The sequence below is a fragment of the Kogia breviceps genome, chromosome 20 (genome assembly GCF_026419965.1).
Source record: "Kogia breviceps isolate mKogBre1 chromosome 20, mKogBre1 haplotype 1, whole genome shotgun sequence".
Taxonomy (NCBI): domain Eukaryota; kingdom Metazoa; phylum Chordata; class Mammalia; order Artiodactyla; family Physeteridae; genus Kogia; species Kogia breviceps.
Window position 1 is genome coordinate 11,654,605 of NC_081329.1, and position 15,687 is coordinate 11,670,291.

General features: G+C 42.5%; 1 long non-coding RNA gene across 2 annotated transcripts in view; it reads right to left on the bottom strand.

The window, feature by feature from the left end:
• Nucleotides 1-8,212: 8,212 nt before the first annotated feature.
• Nucleotides 8,213-15,687, bottom strand: part of LOC136793323 (uncharacterized) — a 45,395-nt gene continuing 37,920 nt past the window's right edge. For both annotated transcript variants that reach the window (XR_010838469.1, XR_010838468.1), the window contains exons 4-6: nt 13,541-14,100; nt 10,077-10,154; nt 8,213-8,492 (exon numbers count right to left, since the gene is read on the bottom strand). This is a non-coding gene — a long non-coding RNA (uncharacterized lncRNA). The remainder of the gene's footprint in view (nt 8,493-10,076; nt 10,155-13,540; nt 14,101-15,687) is intronic.

Here is a 15,687-nt window from a genome sequence, read left to right on the forward strand (position 1 = left end):
GACAAACCTGCTGAACTCTCCAAGAAGATCAAGTACAGCTGTGATGAGAAGGATGCTCAACTGCAGAGTGCTGTGATTGATTGGCAATGTATGCCACAGGCTTCGGGGAGGCCGCGGGGGGTGCGTGTTCTCCCTGAATCAAACACTGTATGTCCACTTCAGAGCAAAACAGCGTATTCAGTCTGTTATTCACACGGGCCTCTAGAAGTTCAGATCCAGAAGTTGAGGGGACAAGCAAGAAGGTCGCCAGAGCCACTTCTGATCCATCCAGAGCACAAAAGCCTTCTAGAGTCAGGTTCCTTGGAGCACAGGTGCTGATGGGTCAAGCTATATGCTTGTCTTGAGCATTTGATATAAACCATTAAGAGTTAGGCCTGTCCTTTTCTTTTTTTTTCTTTTCGTTTAAATGTATGTATTTATTTATTTGTATTTATTTATTTTTGGCTGCGTTGGGTCTTTGTTGCTGTGCGCGGGGCTTTCTCTGGTTGCGGCGAGCGGGGGCTACTCTTCGTTGTGGTGCGCGGGCTTCTCATTGTGGTGGCTTCACTCATTGCAGAGCACAGGCTCTAGGTGCATGCGCTTCCGTAGTTGTGGCTCGTGGGCTCTAGAGCACAGGCTCAGTAGTTGTGGCGCACAGGCTTAGTTGCTCCACAGCACGTGGGATCTTCCCGGACCAGGGCTCGAACCCATGTCCCCTGCACTGGCAGGTGATTCTTAACCACTGTGCCACCAGGGAAGTCCCCAGGCCTGTCCTTAGATGGAGGCCTATTCTGCATAGAGCTGGGGCAGGGAGTATCTGATTTCCCCTTCCTGGAATTGGAGACTCCAGGAGTCTTAACCAGGAATTTTGTCATTGCTGCTGCAAGAGAAGAAGAGCTGGCCTGAGTTCACTTAGGTGAAGCACGATACTATCCTTGGGGAGCATGGAGAGCTCAGTGTACCCCGAGAATTGTCAGATGCAACTGGGTGCAGGGACAACCATCCTAGCAGATCTCTCCCACAATCTCCTGGGTCTAATCACTCCGTCGGGCCTTCCCTGGTGGCGCAGCGGTTAAGAATCCGCCTGCCAATGCAGGGGACACAGGTTCAATCCCTGGTCCGGGAAGATCCCACATGCCGTGGAGCAACTAAGTCCATGTGCCAGAACTACTGAGCCCACGTGCTGCAACTACTGAAGCCCATGCACCTATAGCCTGTGCTCCGCAACAAGAGAAGCCACCGCAATGAGAAGCCCGCGCACCGCAACGAAGAGTAGCCCCTGCACACCGCAACTAGAGAAAGCCCATGCGCAGCAACAAAGAGCCAACACAGCCAAAAAAAAAAAAAAATCACCGTCGTTGGCTCCAGACTCTCCCACTGGCTCTCCTAGAGAACCAGGCCTACTCTGTCAGCTCCTGAGCCTCTAATTCCCGATCAGCAGGACTGACTCCTTCCTTACACTGCAAGTCAGCGAAGTCCGGGGAGGGATTCTCATGGGCCTGGCTCACCCGGGCAGACCCTCGGGACCAGCCACTGCGACCAGAGCTACAGGGGTCTGACTGGCCTGACTTGGGTAGGGCGCCCACACCTTGTCACTCAGCTCTGGGAAGGGACAGGCCTGAGAACCCAGAGCTGTTCCCTGAGGCCCACTGCTACTTATCAGGGTCCCTCTTGGAGAAAGAGCAGAGTGGCCACAGGTGGCCCCTCGCCGCAGTCACCAGCCCACCAGCCAAGACTGGGCATGGGAAGTGGGGGACAGCCCTCAGCTTACAGGGTAGATTACAGGGCTCAAAGTCATCAAAGCCCCAGAGCCTTAGGTAATGGAGATGTGTCCAAAACATGGAGCGTGAGACACAGAGCATCAACAAAGGAGGAGTAATAATCATAATGGAAGTAGTAATAATAGTAGTAGTAGTAGTGGCAGTAAGAAAAATAATAATACTGTTCATTGAGCAACTATTTTGTACCAAACATATAAGAAGCACTTTGCATGCACTATTTCTAATCCTTTACAGTCCTGTAAGGTGGGTGCTGTTAGTTCCATTCTACAGTAAGGAAATTAAGATTCACAGACATTAAGAGACTCTCCTGGGGCTTCCCTGGTGGCGCAGTGGTTGGGAGTCTGCCTGCCGATGCAGGGGACGCAGGTTCATGCCCCGGTCCGGGAAAATCCCACGTGCCGCAGAGCGGCTGGGCCCGGGAGCCATAGCTGCTGAGCCTGCGCGTCCGGAACCTGTGCTCCGCAGCAGGAGAGGCCACAGCGGTGAGAGGCCCACGTACAGCAAGAAAAAAAAAAAGAGAGACTCTCCTGCAGCCTGAGAGCTATTAACAAAGACACTAATACTTAATGCACATGACTGCATTAAGTATTAATTGTTTTAATTAATTACTAAAGAATTAAGTGAGATAATATACATAAAGAATTTCTGCAAACTACAAACTAAGGCACCCTCACTGTTACACTATTTAAATTGACTAATGTTTAGAAGCAGTGGCCTCAGTAAGGACAGCCAGCAGAGCTGCAGCTGAAAGTCACACGAAGCCATACAGGAGCAGTAAGAACAGGGTCTCTGTTATGTTTTGACATTTCCTGTTCATGATTTGGGCAGAACAGAGATGTGAACACTTGATGAGGTTTAAAAAATAAAACCTCTCTAAAATTCAAGACAAAGCTTAATTTCCTCCAAACTATTTTTTCCAATTATTTTAGAATTATTTTAGAAAGATGAATAATGTTCAAAATAGTTCCATGCCATTATCCACCTTTACATGCTCAGACAGTTTTCAATTCAGTGATTCTTTATTGAGTACATCCTGTGTCAGACACTGTGCTAGGCTCGGGGGACTGCTGTCCTTGAAAAGTTCCGAGAAAGTCACTTTCTAAAACCTATGAGTCTGCTCACTGTCAGCATCTAATCTGAGCGGTCGAACATAACGCTCTGCACAGGTTCTAGGATGATCTAGTCGGTAAAGGGAGATGCTCCAGCCATAAGGGGACACACGGAGATCTAAGGGGGAGGACCATCATCTCCACTGAAGACGGCTTCCTTCTGTATGATCTACGCCCGTGAATACGGAGCAACAGCAGAGACGAGCTTCTGAGAATGAGTGGACAGAAAACCGAGTGTGTAACACAAAGTTCTGTGCAGCAAAAGACTGCACTCAGTCAGTTTGGTGGGGTTGCTTGCTTACTCACTTTGCCTTAATTCTCTGTCCAAAACAATGCTGTCAGTCTTGGCTGGACTGCAGCTAGTAACAGGCAACAGAAAAGCAGTTACTTTCCTTAACTAACTATACAATATTAATGGACTACTGTATGCTGATAAGAGCAAAGACTCTTTAACAGTCAACAGATTATAGCTCCATTCGAAACAAATAAAAAAACATTTAAATGTAAATTAATTTAGTAGGTTTATAATTACTGTCTAAACAAATAGACTTGTTTCCTAGTGAACAGGCCACATTTTACATATATTTCTAATCTTAAATCAATCAATGATTAACAAAGTAAGGTCACTTACTTTTGGGAGGACTTTTTTTTAAGTGTTATAATCACTGATGGGAGGGAAATTGAGCCGTAGGCTTCTTGAGCTTGGAAAACATTCATAATCTTTGGCCCAGCCATGTTCTCTCTAGGAATCCAATCTAAGGAAACAATTAGAAACAGAGAAAAGATTTATGTATAGATATGTTCACATTAGTGCTGTCTATTATAGCAAAAATACTGGTTATAAAATTACATTTTATCAATAGAATTGAATACTGAAAAACCATTAAACATCATGTTTTCAAGGCATATTTTGGGACTATACAATATAATGTTTACAAAAATAAATAGGATGAAAACTTTATAATAAATAAAATGTCATTTGTAAGATACATAATAAATTTATTTTATATAATGTATTTAATAATACATACATATTATGTATACACACATATATATCACTTAGGGAAAAAAAGCTGTAAAGAAATACACTAAAATGCTATCAATAGTTTTCTCTAGGTGGTGGGATTCTGAGTGGTTTTTTTTTCTTCATTTTGCTTTTCTGTTGATTCAGGTTCTCACACAAGCCTGGAGATCTGCTAAGAAGAAAAGAATATGGTGGCCAGCCGACACAAATTGGATGTAGACATGTGTGACGATTATACATCCAATTCTAAAATAATAAACTAACATTGTTTTTAATTTCTTAAAATAAATATTCAGTGGCAGAAAAAAAATATATGATCATGATGAAAACTTTGGCAAGTACAGAAAAGTAAAAGAATCCAGGAAAAAATCATCCAGAATTCCACCTGTCAGAGTGAAATGCTGTTATGAGTATGGGAGCTTGACCAAGTTAGTGGCTCTGAGCTGTGCCATGGAGTCCTGAATTCTCCATGCAAATGCCTCAGGAGGTGTCACAGTGGAGAGTGGGGACTGACCGGGTCCTCATCCAGTGGGGCGCCGGAACAGAACCCCTTCCCCACTTTGGTCAATCCATGCGCACATTAGACTTTCACCTAATATTCCACTTGAAGAAAGGCTCCATGGAAAACTACAAAAATAACATTTGGATACCTCCATATTAAACCTCTTCCCTAAAGCTAAGCACTTAGGTTGCTTCCAGTTTTCTCTAACATAATGGAAAATTGCATGAATAGCTTTGTACGGTAAACTTTGCCTGTATTTCTGCCTCTATAATTTAAATTCCAAGAAAAGGGTAATGATCGATTTCAAAGCTCTCGATGTTACCAAGTTGCCCCCAAAAGGTCAACCTGTTTATAATCCCATCGATCTCCCCACACCCGTGCCTAAGCATAATTAAAAAAAAAAAAAAAAACACTTTGTTAATTTGATAGATTTAAAATAAGTCCCTCATCGTGCTTGCCCGTTTTAAAGACTGGCTTTCCTCCCCCTTAGGTACCTCTTCCAAGAACCCTTCCGTCAGCAAAATCTGCTGCCCATGGTCTCTGTGAAGAGGACACGGGCACCCACCCCCTCCCTAGAGTAACGGGAGCTGTCCGAGGAGGCTTGTGCTTGGACATTTTCTCACTGGGTCCCAGGCCCGCCCCATGACCCGACCTCAGAACGACTGAGCTTGTAGAATGAGGTGCCCCTGAGAAACGGCAGATGCAAGATCTAAAGTCTCTCTTCCTTCCCGAACACTCTCTAGAACCACAGAATCTTAGAACTGGATGGTGCCCTTCAGAGACTCATCCTTGAGGCCTCTAGTTGCAGAGATGGCGGCCCTGAGCCCTGAAGAGGGAAACAAGTATACAGTCAATGGTACAGCCGGGAAGAGACCCGGATGTCCTGGGAGTCTCGGCCCAGTGTTCTTCTCACCATCAGCCTCCAATATTAGCTGCATCTAATAACCATCAAGCAGCAGCCATAGTGAGCCCTGACCCTTCGTCCTTCCATCTGATGACACTCTGGGAAGGATCTGTCCTCATCGTCCAGACATCAAAAATTGAGAACAGGAACTTGGAAGGGTTCCCAACCCAGGGGGTGAGCAGAAGCCAAAATCTAGCACAAGTACAGGGGTAGAAAATAACAGCAGAAAGAAAACAAGTTCAGAGAGGTGCTTCCCAAACTGGTGGCTTCTTGGAACTCAACTTTAGAAGTCAGCCTTCAAATGGCCACTAGGTGGAGCTCTATTTTCAAAATAAAATCTTAATCCTTCGGCTCTGAACTGGCTTTCAACTCAAAAGGCCTTATAGCCTGACAATGTCAAAGGCTTATTGCAAGGATTTGCTCACCAAGCCCAATGGCTCCCAACCAGATTTTTTTTGCCAACCTGCAGTCTACAGTAAGGCCGCCATGAGCTGAACTTTTTCCATTTCGTTCCCTAGATTATTGTCTTAAAAGTAAATACAGGGCTTCCCTGGTGGCGCAGTGGTTGAGAGTCCGCCTGCCGATGCGGGGGACATGGGTTCGTGCCCCGGTCAGGGAAGAGCCCACATGCCGCTGAGTGGCTGGGCCCGTGAGCCATGGCCACTGCGCCTACGCGTCCGGAGCCTGTGCTCCAGACGGGAGAGGCCACAACAGTGAGAGGCCCGCGTACTACCAAAAAAAAAAAAGTAAATACAACGGAGATACACATATATATTGAAAACAGAACCAGGGGAGATACAAAACGTGTTTATCTCAACAAAGAGAATTTAAAATATATATTTAAAATACATTCTAACATAAAATATATATTTAATATATATTATATAAGTAATATGTAACACACACATATTTATTTTATGTATAAATGTACAGAGTATTTAAATGTATATCTATCTACTGCATTTTATATATAATTGTACATATTATATATTTAAATCTCTTCCTGCTGTTGAGTGTTAAATACATAGTTTGTAACTCCAATTATATATAAAACACCTGTTGAATATATTGTATATTATATATATATAATACATATTTTATATAATATTTTTAAATGTATATTTAAAGTTCTCTCTGTGGTTGAGTGATAAATACATGCTTTCTGGCTCCAGTGGTTCTGTTTTCCCCATAATAATCACCAAAAACCCTGGGAAAACAGAATAGCCTTTTTATTGACCTGTTCAAGGTTTTTAAAATTTATGTTTCTCCAGCCCGTATATGTTCAGATATAGTTGAAAATAGAAAAGACAAGGGGGAGAGATTCATTCAAAGAGAAATAGGCATTTGCTGTTGATCTTCCCTTAATCAGGACAGAAAGCACAGAGGAAAATAAGAGAATCTACTGTACCTATGAGGAAGAAAGGCTTTAAATAGCCTCAACCAAATATGAAAATGTGAAACTTCTAATTTCCTTTAGTGCCAGTTCCTAACATACAGCTGATTGAGAAAAAGTATTTAATATTTTATAATTATTTATGCTGCTTTGAGGAAAATCACGTCAGTGTCTCACATAAAAGAATAATACATTTTTGTTTTTAATGAGATCTGATCAGCAACCCTAAAATGTAACTTCTCTCAGCTGCCCAAGGAAAAACAAAAACAAAAATTTACACCATCACCAAATCTAGGCTTAACAGATAATCTAACGGAAAATGTAGACAAACTCCATTATTGGCAGAGCAGACAGAAGTGGGTGAACGGAACACCTACCCACAGTCTTCTCCTCAAGCACATCCAGGTTTCACTTCAGGAAACTGAGACCACATAAAAGAAGTTGGAAGGTACGTCGTACAACCCTGCAGTCTGCCTCTCCTTCCGGGACCCAGGATCTGAGCCCTGAAACAACCAGAAAATCACACAGAAGTTCTTCTTTCTTTGTGATTCCACTCCCATCCCATTCCCCTTTTAATCTCTATTCATTCAGAGATAGGAAGAACTTTAAAAAACAAAAATCCTGTGCAGAAAGTAGAAGGAACTGGGGTTAGCTCATCACATTTTAGGAAAAACAGTGCCCACAAGTTCTCTAAGTAATAGATGAGAATGAAATATACTGGTTAACAGTATATTAGAAACCTAAGTTTTCCATGCACTTCTTGGACTCAGAATACAGTATCAGAGAACCAATTAGACAAGGTAGGAGAAGTTGGCAGTCTGGTAAATCAGAGCTTTTACAGGTCAGAGTTTGCCAGAAATTGAGAACAGGAACTTGTATTGTCTACCTACCCTCTGGCTATTGGTCCAAGAAGGAGATTCCACACAAGGGGATGTGACCACGTATAATCAGCTCGCCCTATCTCTTTACAAATACTAGCTCTACACAGATGTCACGTCATTTAAGGATGAACAAATAAAGGTGGAAACCCTATGGAGGGAGCTAACTCTAAAAAGCTACAAAAAATAGGAAAGGGATTTTATCTTGATGATCCAGAAGAATGGTTTCTCTAAAAATAGTCTACAGCAGAATCCAGAAGATTCAACGAACTGGCAACCTCTACAGGATATAAAAACATATAGCCTCTATTAAGCAAGGGCAAGAAACCATGAAGAAAGAAGAAGTAAGATGAAAATTGAGTGATATGAGATAAACTAATGCTTTCAACAAATATTTATTAAGAACCCATTTTGAGCCAAGCACTGTGCTAGGGGTGGAGTATACAGAGATGAGTGAAACAGACATAATACCACTTTGGATGTAGGTTATACTTAGGTGGGGTTCATGGACAATACAATAATAAACAGATAATTTAAAATGTGAGGGGCCTTGCAACCATCAGTTGCTTGTACCCTTCTGATCCCATACCTTGGTGCGTTCAGTTCCCTACACCCTCTCGTCGATTGTTGCTGCACTTTGAGGACCCGCTGCAGCTGGCAGCAAGTGGCGCCCGAACAGGGACCGGACGAGAGGGACATCTGAATCTCGGTAGGTGAATCCCCGGAGTGAAGAGTGAAAGTGTGGCCACATAGTAAAGTTGATAGTAACTCGGGGCAATAGTCAGAAGTAAAAAAAAATATGGGACAAGAAGTATCCAAGAAGCGACCAGAGATCACTGATCAAGAGAAGGAGTTGTCCACCAGTGCTTTCCAGGCTTTTACAGCTGGAAATTATGATGTCTGTCTGCAACATCTTGCCTGCCTACAAGATATAAACAAAGACGATTATAAAATAATTTTGAATACGGCAGTAGCTGAGTTTTTCAAAAGTAACCAGACAACAACAGATAGTTTAAGACAGACACTTAACCAATTGAAGAATCAGGTGCACTCAGCATGGACTAGATGATCTTGAAAATAGTATGTTGTATTACAATCAAGCAGTCATCCTGTATCATGTCCTACAGTATACAGAAGCCATATCCGTTGGTGAAAAACTTTATCAGTTCATAGAACCTTTTGAAGAAAAATTTGCCCAAGCAGTGTGTTTTTTGCTCGTAGACCTGTATATATTAACCTACCAAGGTGAGAAAGCTTTACATCTTCTTGCTGTTTAGAAAAAATGATTTCACAGGGCAACAATAACAAAAATGGAAAGAATGAGACTGGTAATTACAGCAACAAAGATGGGTCTAATCATAAAGCTGAAAGTGGAGCTCTAATAGAAGCTGCAAAGTCAAAGATACTATTTTTGTGTTGAAGTATATGTAGGAGGACAAGGGACTTTACTGGCCGGCCAAAGTTTAAAGCTAGTTCAAGCTGTTACAAGTTTGAAGTTTCCCTCCTTTTTTCCTTCTGATTTTCCCCAATCTGATTTTGAATTCTCAAATCTGGTGCACCTTAAATTATAATAATGGTACCATTTTAATTTCTTCAGTTTCTGTTACTAATAATAGTTTGGTTTTTTATAAGCACTGGGATTTTGGGAAGTTTGCATTGTCTTATTCTTATCAACCAGTTATTACTTGTGTTACACCTTCATATGCCTTGCTAATAGGAGATTTACAGATTGAGTTTACTTTTGGTTCCTTAGGATATAATATAACTTGTCAGAATTGTATTTTTAGTACTTGCATTCTGCCTATGTAAGGAACTTTTTCTGTTATGATGTTAAAACAACCTTCCTATGTAATGCTGCCTGTAAATATTTCTGAACCATGGTATCATAGTACTAGCATGCAAGCTTGGCTAGAATTATCTGAAGTTTTAAAAAGACCTAAATGATTCATTGGAATATTAATATGTAGCATATTAGCCTTAGCCGCTTTAACAGCCACAGCCGCTACCGCCGGTTTAGCATTAAGTAAAACTGTACAACAAGCACATTATGTTAATCAATTGTCTAAAAATACCAGTATTGCATTAGCATTACAAAGTCATATTGATACTCAACTAAAAACTGAGGTTGATGAGTTAAAAAATGCTCTCATAGGTTTAGGAGACCAAATTATGGCTTTAAAATGGAAAATGCGTTTGATTTGCCATGCTAAATATACTTGGATTTGTGTGACTCAACACGCTTATAATGAAACTGACTGGGATTGGAACAAAGTAAAAATGCACTTTTTAAGTGTATGGACTGATGGACACATTAGTTTGGACATACAAAAACTTAATGCGGAAATACAAGCAATTCAAGAAGCTCATCTACAAGATGGGCCCCAACAATTAATTCAAGGACTCTTGGATCAGTTTCAGTGGTTAAACCCAATGCATTGGTTTCAAAATGGACTCACAGGATTGATTACCGTGGGGTCATGTGTATTGTTGATGTTAATTGCCTTACCTTGTTTATTATGCTTTATTGTTGGCCGTCTCGCTGCTCTTCGTCAGGAGGTGTATGGGTTGAAATTGCATTATCAAGCTTTAAAAAATAAAAGAGGGGGAAATGTGGCGAGCATTGCCCTCTGAGGAAGGCGCCATTAAGACCCTCATAAGCCTCAGGGCCCGACTGTACTCTCCTTGGTCTGCATCCTGGACTTTATGGTATGAACGTAAAAAAGGAGATGGCCTTTGGCCAAATCGCTCCAGGGACCTGCTCAGTCACTGGGAGTCCCTGGTTGTTCCCTAAAGCTAGGAAAAGCAACCCTGGAGGGGAACTTGGTGCCTTTGAGGGAGAAGCCGAGAAGCCAATCAACCAGCTGATGCCGATAAGGCGTGACCAAGCTGAGAAGCCAATCAACCAGCTGATGCCGATAAGGCGTGACTAAGCAAATTCCCTGCTTTAGGGGGATATAGATGGCTACGCTTTGTTATTAAACTTCCCTTGCAACCGTCAGTTGCTTGTGCAAAAAAAATAAAATAAAATAAAATAAAATAAAATGTGAGGGACTTCCCTTGTGGTCCAGTGGTAAAGAATCTGCCTTACATTGAAGGGGACGCGGGTTCGATCTCTGGTCAGGGAACTAAGATCCCACATGCCGCGGGGCAACTAAGCCCGTGTACCACAACTACTGATCTCACGAGGTGCCTCAACAAGATCCCACGAGCCGCAGGCAAAAATAAATAAATAAATAAAATGTGAAAATTTCTATTACGAAAATGAACAGGGTGCTTATTTAGGGAATAACAGGGGGGTACCTACTTAGATAAAGTCATCAGGGAAGGCTTCTGTAAAGGGGTGGTATTTCATCTGAGTCAGCTATGAAAGAGCAAGTAAAGAGCATTACTGGCAGAGAAAGCAGCAGGTCTCAGGGTGAAAAAGAGTGTTCTGCGTGCTTGAGGAACTGACAAAATACCAATGTGCCTGGCGAATGGTCCAAGAAGAATTTGGAAACATAAGCAGTGGTCAGATCATCTAGGACCTTTACAGCCAGGAAAAGCACTTTAAATTTTAGGTACAAAAGGAAATTGACTGCAAATGTGTATGTGTATGTGTATGTGTATGTTTGTGCATGTGGGTGTATTTGTATGTATCTATTTGTGCAAATACATGCATTTATATACATATATTTAAATATATGCATACATTATTCATTGCTACGGTATAGAGAACAAACGAGAAGAGACAATAAAGGAAGCAAAAAGACGATCTTAATTCAGGGATGAGATGATGGTGCCTTGAACTGAGGTGATGGCAGTAAAGATGGAGGGGAACTGACAGCTGAAAAAAATATCTGGAGGTTGAAACAATTGTAACTAGTGATGGACTAGAGGAAGTCAGGAAGGACAGCAAGGCATTAAGCATGATTCAGGTGTCTGGCTTGACAACGTAGATGAATACAAAAGAACAGTAGGAAAGACTAAAAATGCAACAGCAAAACTAAAACCACGTTGCAGGTACTGAAGAACAGAACTGAAATGGCAGAAAATAGAAGGTAGGCTGTGAGTGGCAAACTTGAGAGATTAAAGAGATGAGAAAGATGACAAAGAATACAGAACTCTTTTCTGGATACTTGGAATTTCTAAAGAAGGAACCAAAGCAACTGAGTAAAAACAATGATCGAAGAAAAAAGAATAGTGTCCTGAAATGAAAAATACCTAAGTCTAAAAATGTAAAAACTCATTCTTTATCAAGGAAAATTACAGTCCAACATCTGGATATTTCCTTGAGAAATGCTTGAATTTACAAAATAAGTAATCAGATTTTTTTAAAGTTATCTGGAGAGAAAAATGCAAAATCAGCATGGCCTTAGACTTTTGCTCCATAACAGTAATTACCAGAAGGCAATGGAGCTACATCTAGAGGTTTGAAACATAACAAGTTCTACTCAACAATTCTACAGAAAGCTCTCCCTGTTACTCACATGAGAAAACAATAAAAAGATATGAACACATCCACAAGGGCTAAGAAAATACACTATCCACATGTTTTTACCCACAAAAAAATTACTCAACTCCTCTCTGACGAGGGGTGACTCAAGAATGGAGAAGTTACGATACAGAAAAAGTGAATGGGAATGTTTTAATTTAATCATAGAAATAAGTCTAAAAAGTTGTGTTAAATATATTTTCAAAATAGAAAGCAAATAAAATCCTCCATTATAATTGAAAGAAAAATTATACAATGAAAAACATAGTTTACTACTAATAAAATTCTATCTAAAATCCTGAATATCTACAAAAATTGGGAAAGGTGAGTGAAAATTTTGACAGTGAGTGAAAATACTCTGATTTGTTTTACATGATTGCGTAATTGCTGTGAAGACAATGAACAGGGTGATGGTTTAGAGATTAGCAGGCAGAACTACTTAGATGAAATAGCCAGGGAGAGTCTCTCCAAAGAGCTACAGTTCCCTGACTCTTCAGTAGGTGAAGCTGAGGTTCCAGAAGGAGGACAAGATATTTATATGTTGATCCCTTAGTATTTAATTAGGTCCAGAACTGACCCAGTTGGAATAATATGACACAACTGGAACTCATAACCAATAGAGAAATGGGAATTAAAGGCAACTTATTTCTTAATTCAGCCTTAGCTGATATATAGGTGGTTTAAGAAGATAGATCAGGCAGCTTATCCTTCATCTTATAATTACATTGGTGAATATGTACAAAACTTTCAGCATATCAATCCAGGTAAATCGATACTTATTTCTGTATCTTGTCATCACAAAGCTGAACAGAATAGCTGTTTATAAAGAAGGGCAGGGCTTCCCTGGTGGCGCAGTGGCTGAGAATCCGCCTGCCGATGCAGGAGACACGGGTTCGTGCCCTGGTCCGGGAAGATCCCACATGCCGCGGAGCAACTAAGCCCGTGAGCCATGGCCGCTGAGCCTGTGCGTCCGGAGACTGTGCTCCACAATGGGAGAGGCCACAACAGTGAGAGGCCCGCATACCGCAAAAAAAAAAAAAAAAAAAAGAAGGGCAAAGAGCTTTTCTGTAATATTGAAGTTTGTTTTCACAGTTTCAAGGGCAACTGGCTTATAACCATTACCCATGAATATTTATTATAGGAAACTACACTGAAAACCAAAACTATTTATTATCAGGCTTTTTACATTAAAAATTTGCCCACCCCTGATCCAAGTGGATACTAAATTCCCCATTTTTATAATTTTGAATGAACAAGCAATATTCTACAACAAACATTTCTCCTATCATCCACCTATCTATTTACCAGTCATTCTGGGTAGGGTAGGAGGAGGAAAGACAGGTCAGGTAAGGTAGGGCTATCCTCATCCAATGGGCAGAACCAAAGCAGAAGAAGATCACAGCTCCAGTGTAGCCCCAAGTCTGCCCCGCCACTATCCTCCGACTTTCCAGGCAGATTCTAAAAGAAGAAGACATCCAGCTAGTGCCAGCTAAAATTACCTGAAAAGGTGAAGAGCTTAGCGTAGTTTCCAACAGCTGGGGCCTGTGACCTGAGCCCAAGTCAGCCTGGGAAGAGAATCCAGATGCTTGTCAGAGAGACCCATGCTTGCTCCCTTCTAAGCTTGTGAATTCTGTTACTTTTTTCCTTCTTGTGCCATTGAACAATCTTTATCAAAAACTCTTGATTGTCTTGACAGAACTCAGTGGAAAAGGACTCTTTTCTTTTCCAATATTTGCACTGGGATAGCTCAGATGATCCAAGTGTTCATTGAGGCCAGGCGTGGTGGCTGCAGGATCTGGGAGAACAAGGGGGGCACACCCAGGTGGGGAGCTGGAGAAAACATATCTGGGGCAGGGCAGTGGACAGGAAGGGAAGGGGTTGAGCTCCTTCCCACAGGATTGGCTCTCCCATGCTGCAACAGGGAGGGCCACTCCATCCAGCAGAATTCCAGGAGTCAAGTTACATGTTGGGAGCGATGAGATGGGAGTCCACTTGGTGCTCTGGGCATGGCGTGGAGAAGTGACTTTCCTCTGGGAAGTCAAGTGGGTAGAGAGGCCCCCTGGGAACATGGTAAAATGAGAAAGTTAAACATTGTCACATGTAGCCAGGCCCTGCCCAGAAACTTCAGGCATCCAGTGGCCACAGACTCAAAGATTCATGCCAGTTTGAGTATCTTACTGTGGCAGCCCACCTAGGCCTGTCCTAACAATGCCCATGTTTCAGATCTTCCTAGACCCTCAACCCTCCACCTCTGGATTGCATGTTTTCTATGGAGACAGGTCCTGCTTTCTAGATTTGTGACCATATTCTGATAAGTTCACCACAAGGTCACATGAAGTCCCTGCCACCCTTTGCGTAAGATATTTGAAATTTTTGTACATATGCCCAGTCTTGAGAAGAAAACTGAATGCTGAGAATTTCTGGGTCATTGTCTCAGTATTGGATTTCACTAGTGGGTTTTAGTCAACCCACACAGAGGCTTTGTGACTGTCAGATATGAATGTCACAAAAATAACAGAAACGTGCTCTCAACTTCAAGGATGACCATCAGAGACCAATAACAGTGGTAACAACCAGAGGCACCCTACGGAAGTGTGTTGGATTCTTCCAGGCCCTGACATGAGCTTCTTCATTCTTTGCTTCCACCGTCCTGCTTTTCTACTTCTTCAATTTTCCTTTTCCCCGCTTTTGCTTGATTCCTTCCTGCCCCCCATACTCTGGAATTATTCCTGGAAGACAGGTGCATGCCAGCATGTCAGCCCCATGCAGCCCGGGAGGGGGTTTTCTGCTTTGTCCCCAGCTGTGCCCACAGTACCAAGAACTGTGCCAAGCACACAATGGGAGCACTGTTTGGTGAATTAATGAATGAGGTAGCTAAGGGCCCCGGGGACGTTGTCACCGTCATCGCATTTCTAACGCCCACCAGGGTTGCAGGCCAAAGCCTATTGCTTTGTTGATGCCCCTATGGTAAATGTTTTCTAGAATCTCACCTCTCCTCCAAGTCTTCAGTGACACGAAATAAAAATTCCCTTTCCGAATCTGTGTTCTGGGGTACCATCCAGTTCTCAGTCAAGCCAAGACCAAAGCTTTGACTCTTGGGACGCTTCAGAGCTTGAAGGAGCCCTTGGAGCTCATGTGACTTCCTGCACGATTTCTATAGAGAATTGGAAAATTGCACGCATGCCTGGAAGACCTTTAAGTTGTCTAGAGTTCTGTTCCTCCAGCTCCACACCTATTCAGTCCGTAAAAATGGCCCAGCAGAGACCCCACGACCTGCCGCAATCAGCGGCTGTCGTAAAGTGCGGCTGCCGTAAAGAATGGCTGTCGTGAAGCGCAATCCCCGAAAAGTGTTGCTGTCGTAAAGGCGGGGTGAGTCCTCCTCCTTACCCTCTCTCCCTTTTTTTTTTTTTTTTTTTTTTTTTTTTTTTTTTTTTTTGTGGTATGCGGGCCTCTCACTGCTGTGGCCTCTCCCGTTGCGGAGCACAGGCTCCGGACGCGCAGGCCCAGCGGCCATGGCTCACGGGCTTAGTTGCTCCGCGGCATGTGGGATCTTCCCGGACCAGGGCACGAACCCGTGACCCCTACATCGGCAGGCGGATTCTCAACCACTGCGCCACCAGGGAAGCCCCCTCTCTCCCTTTAGATC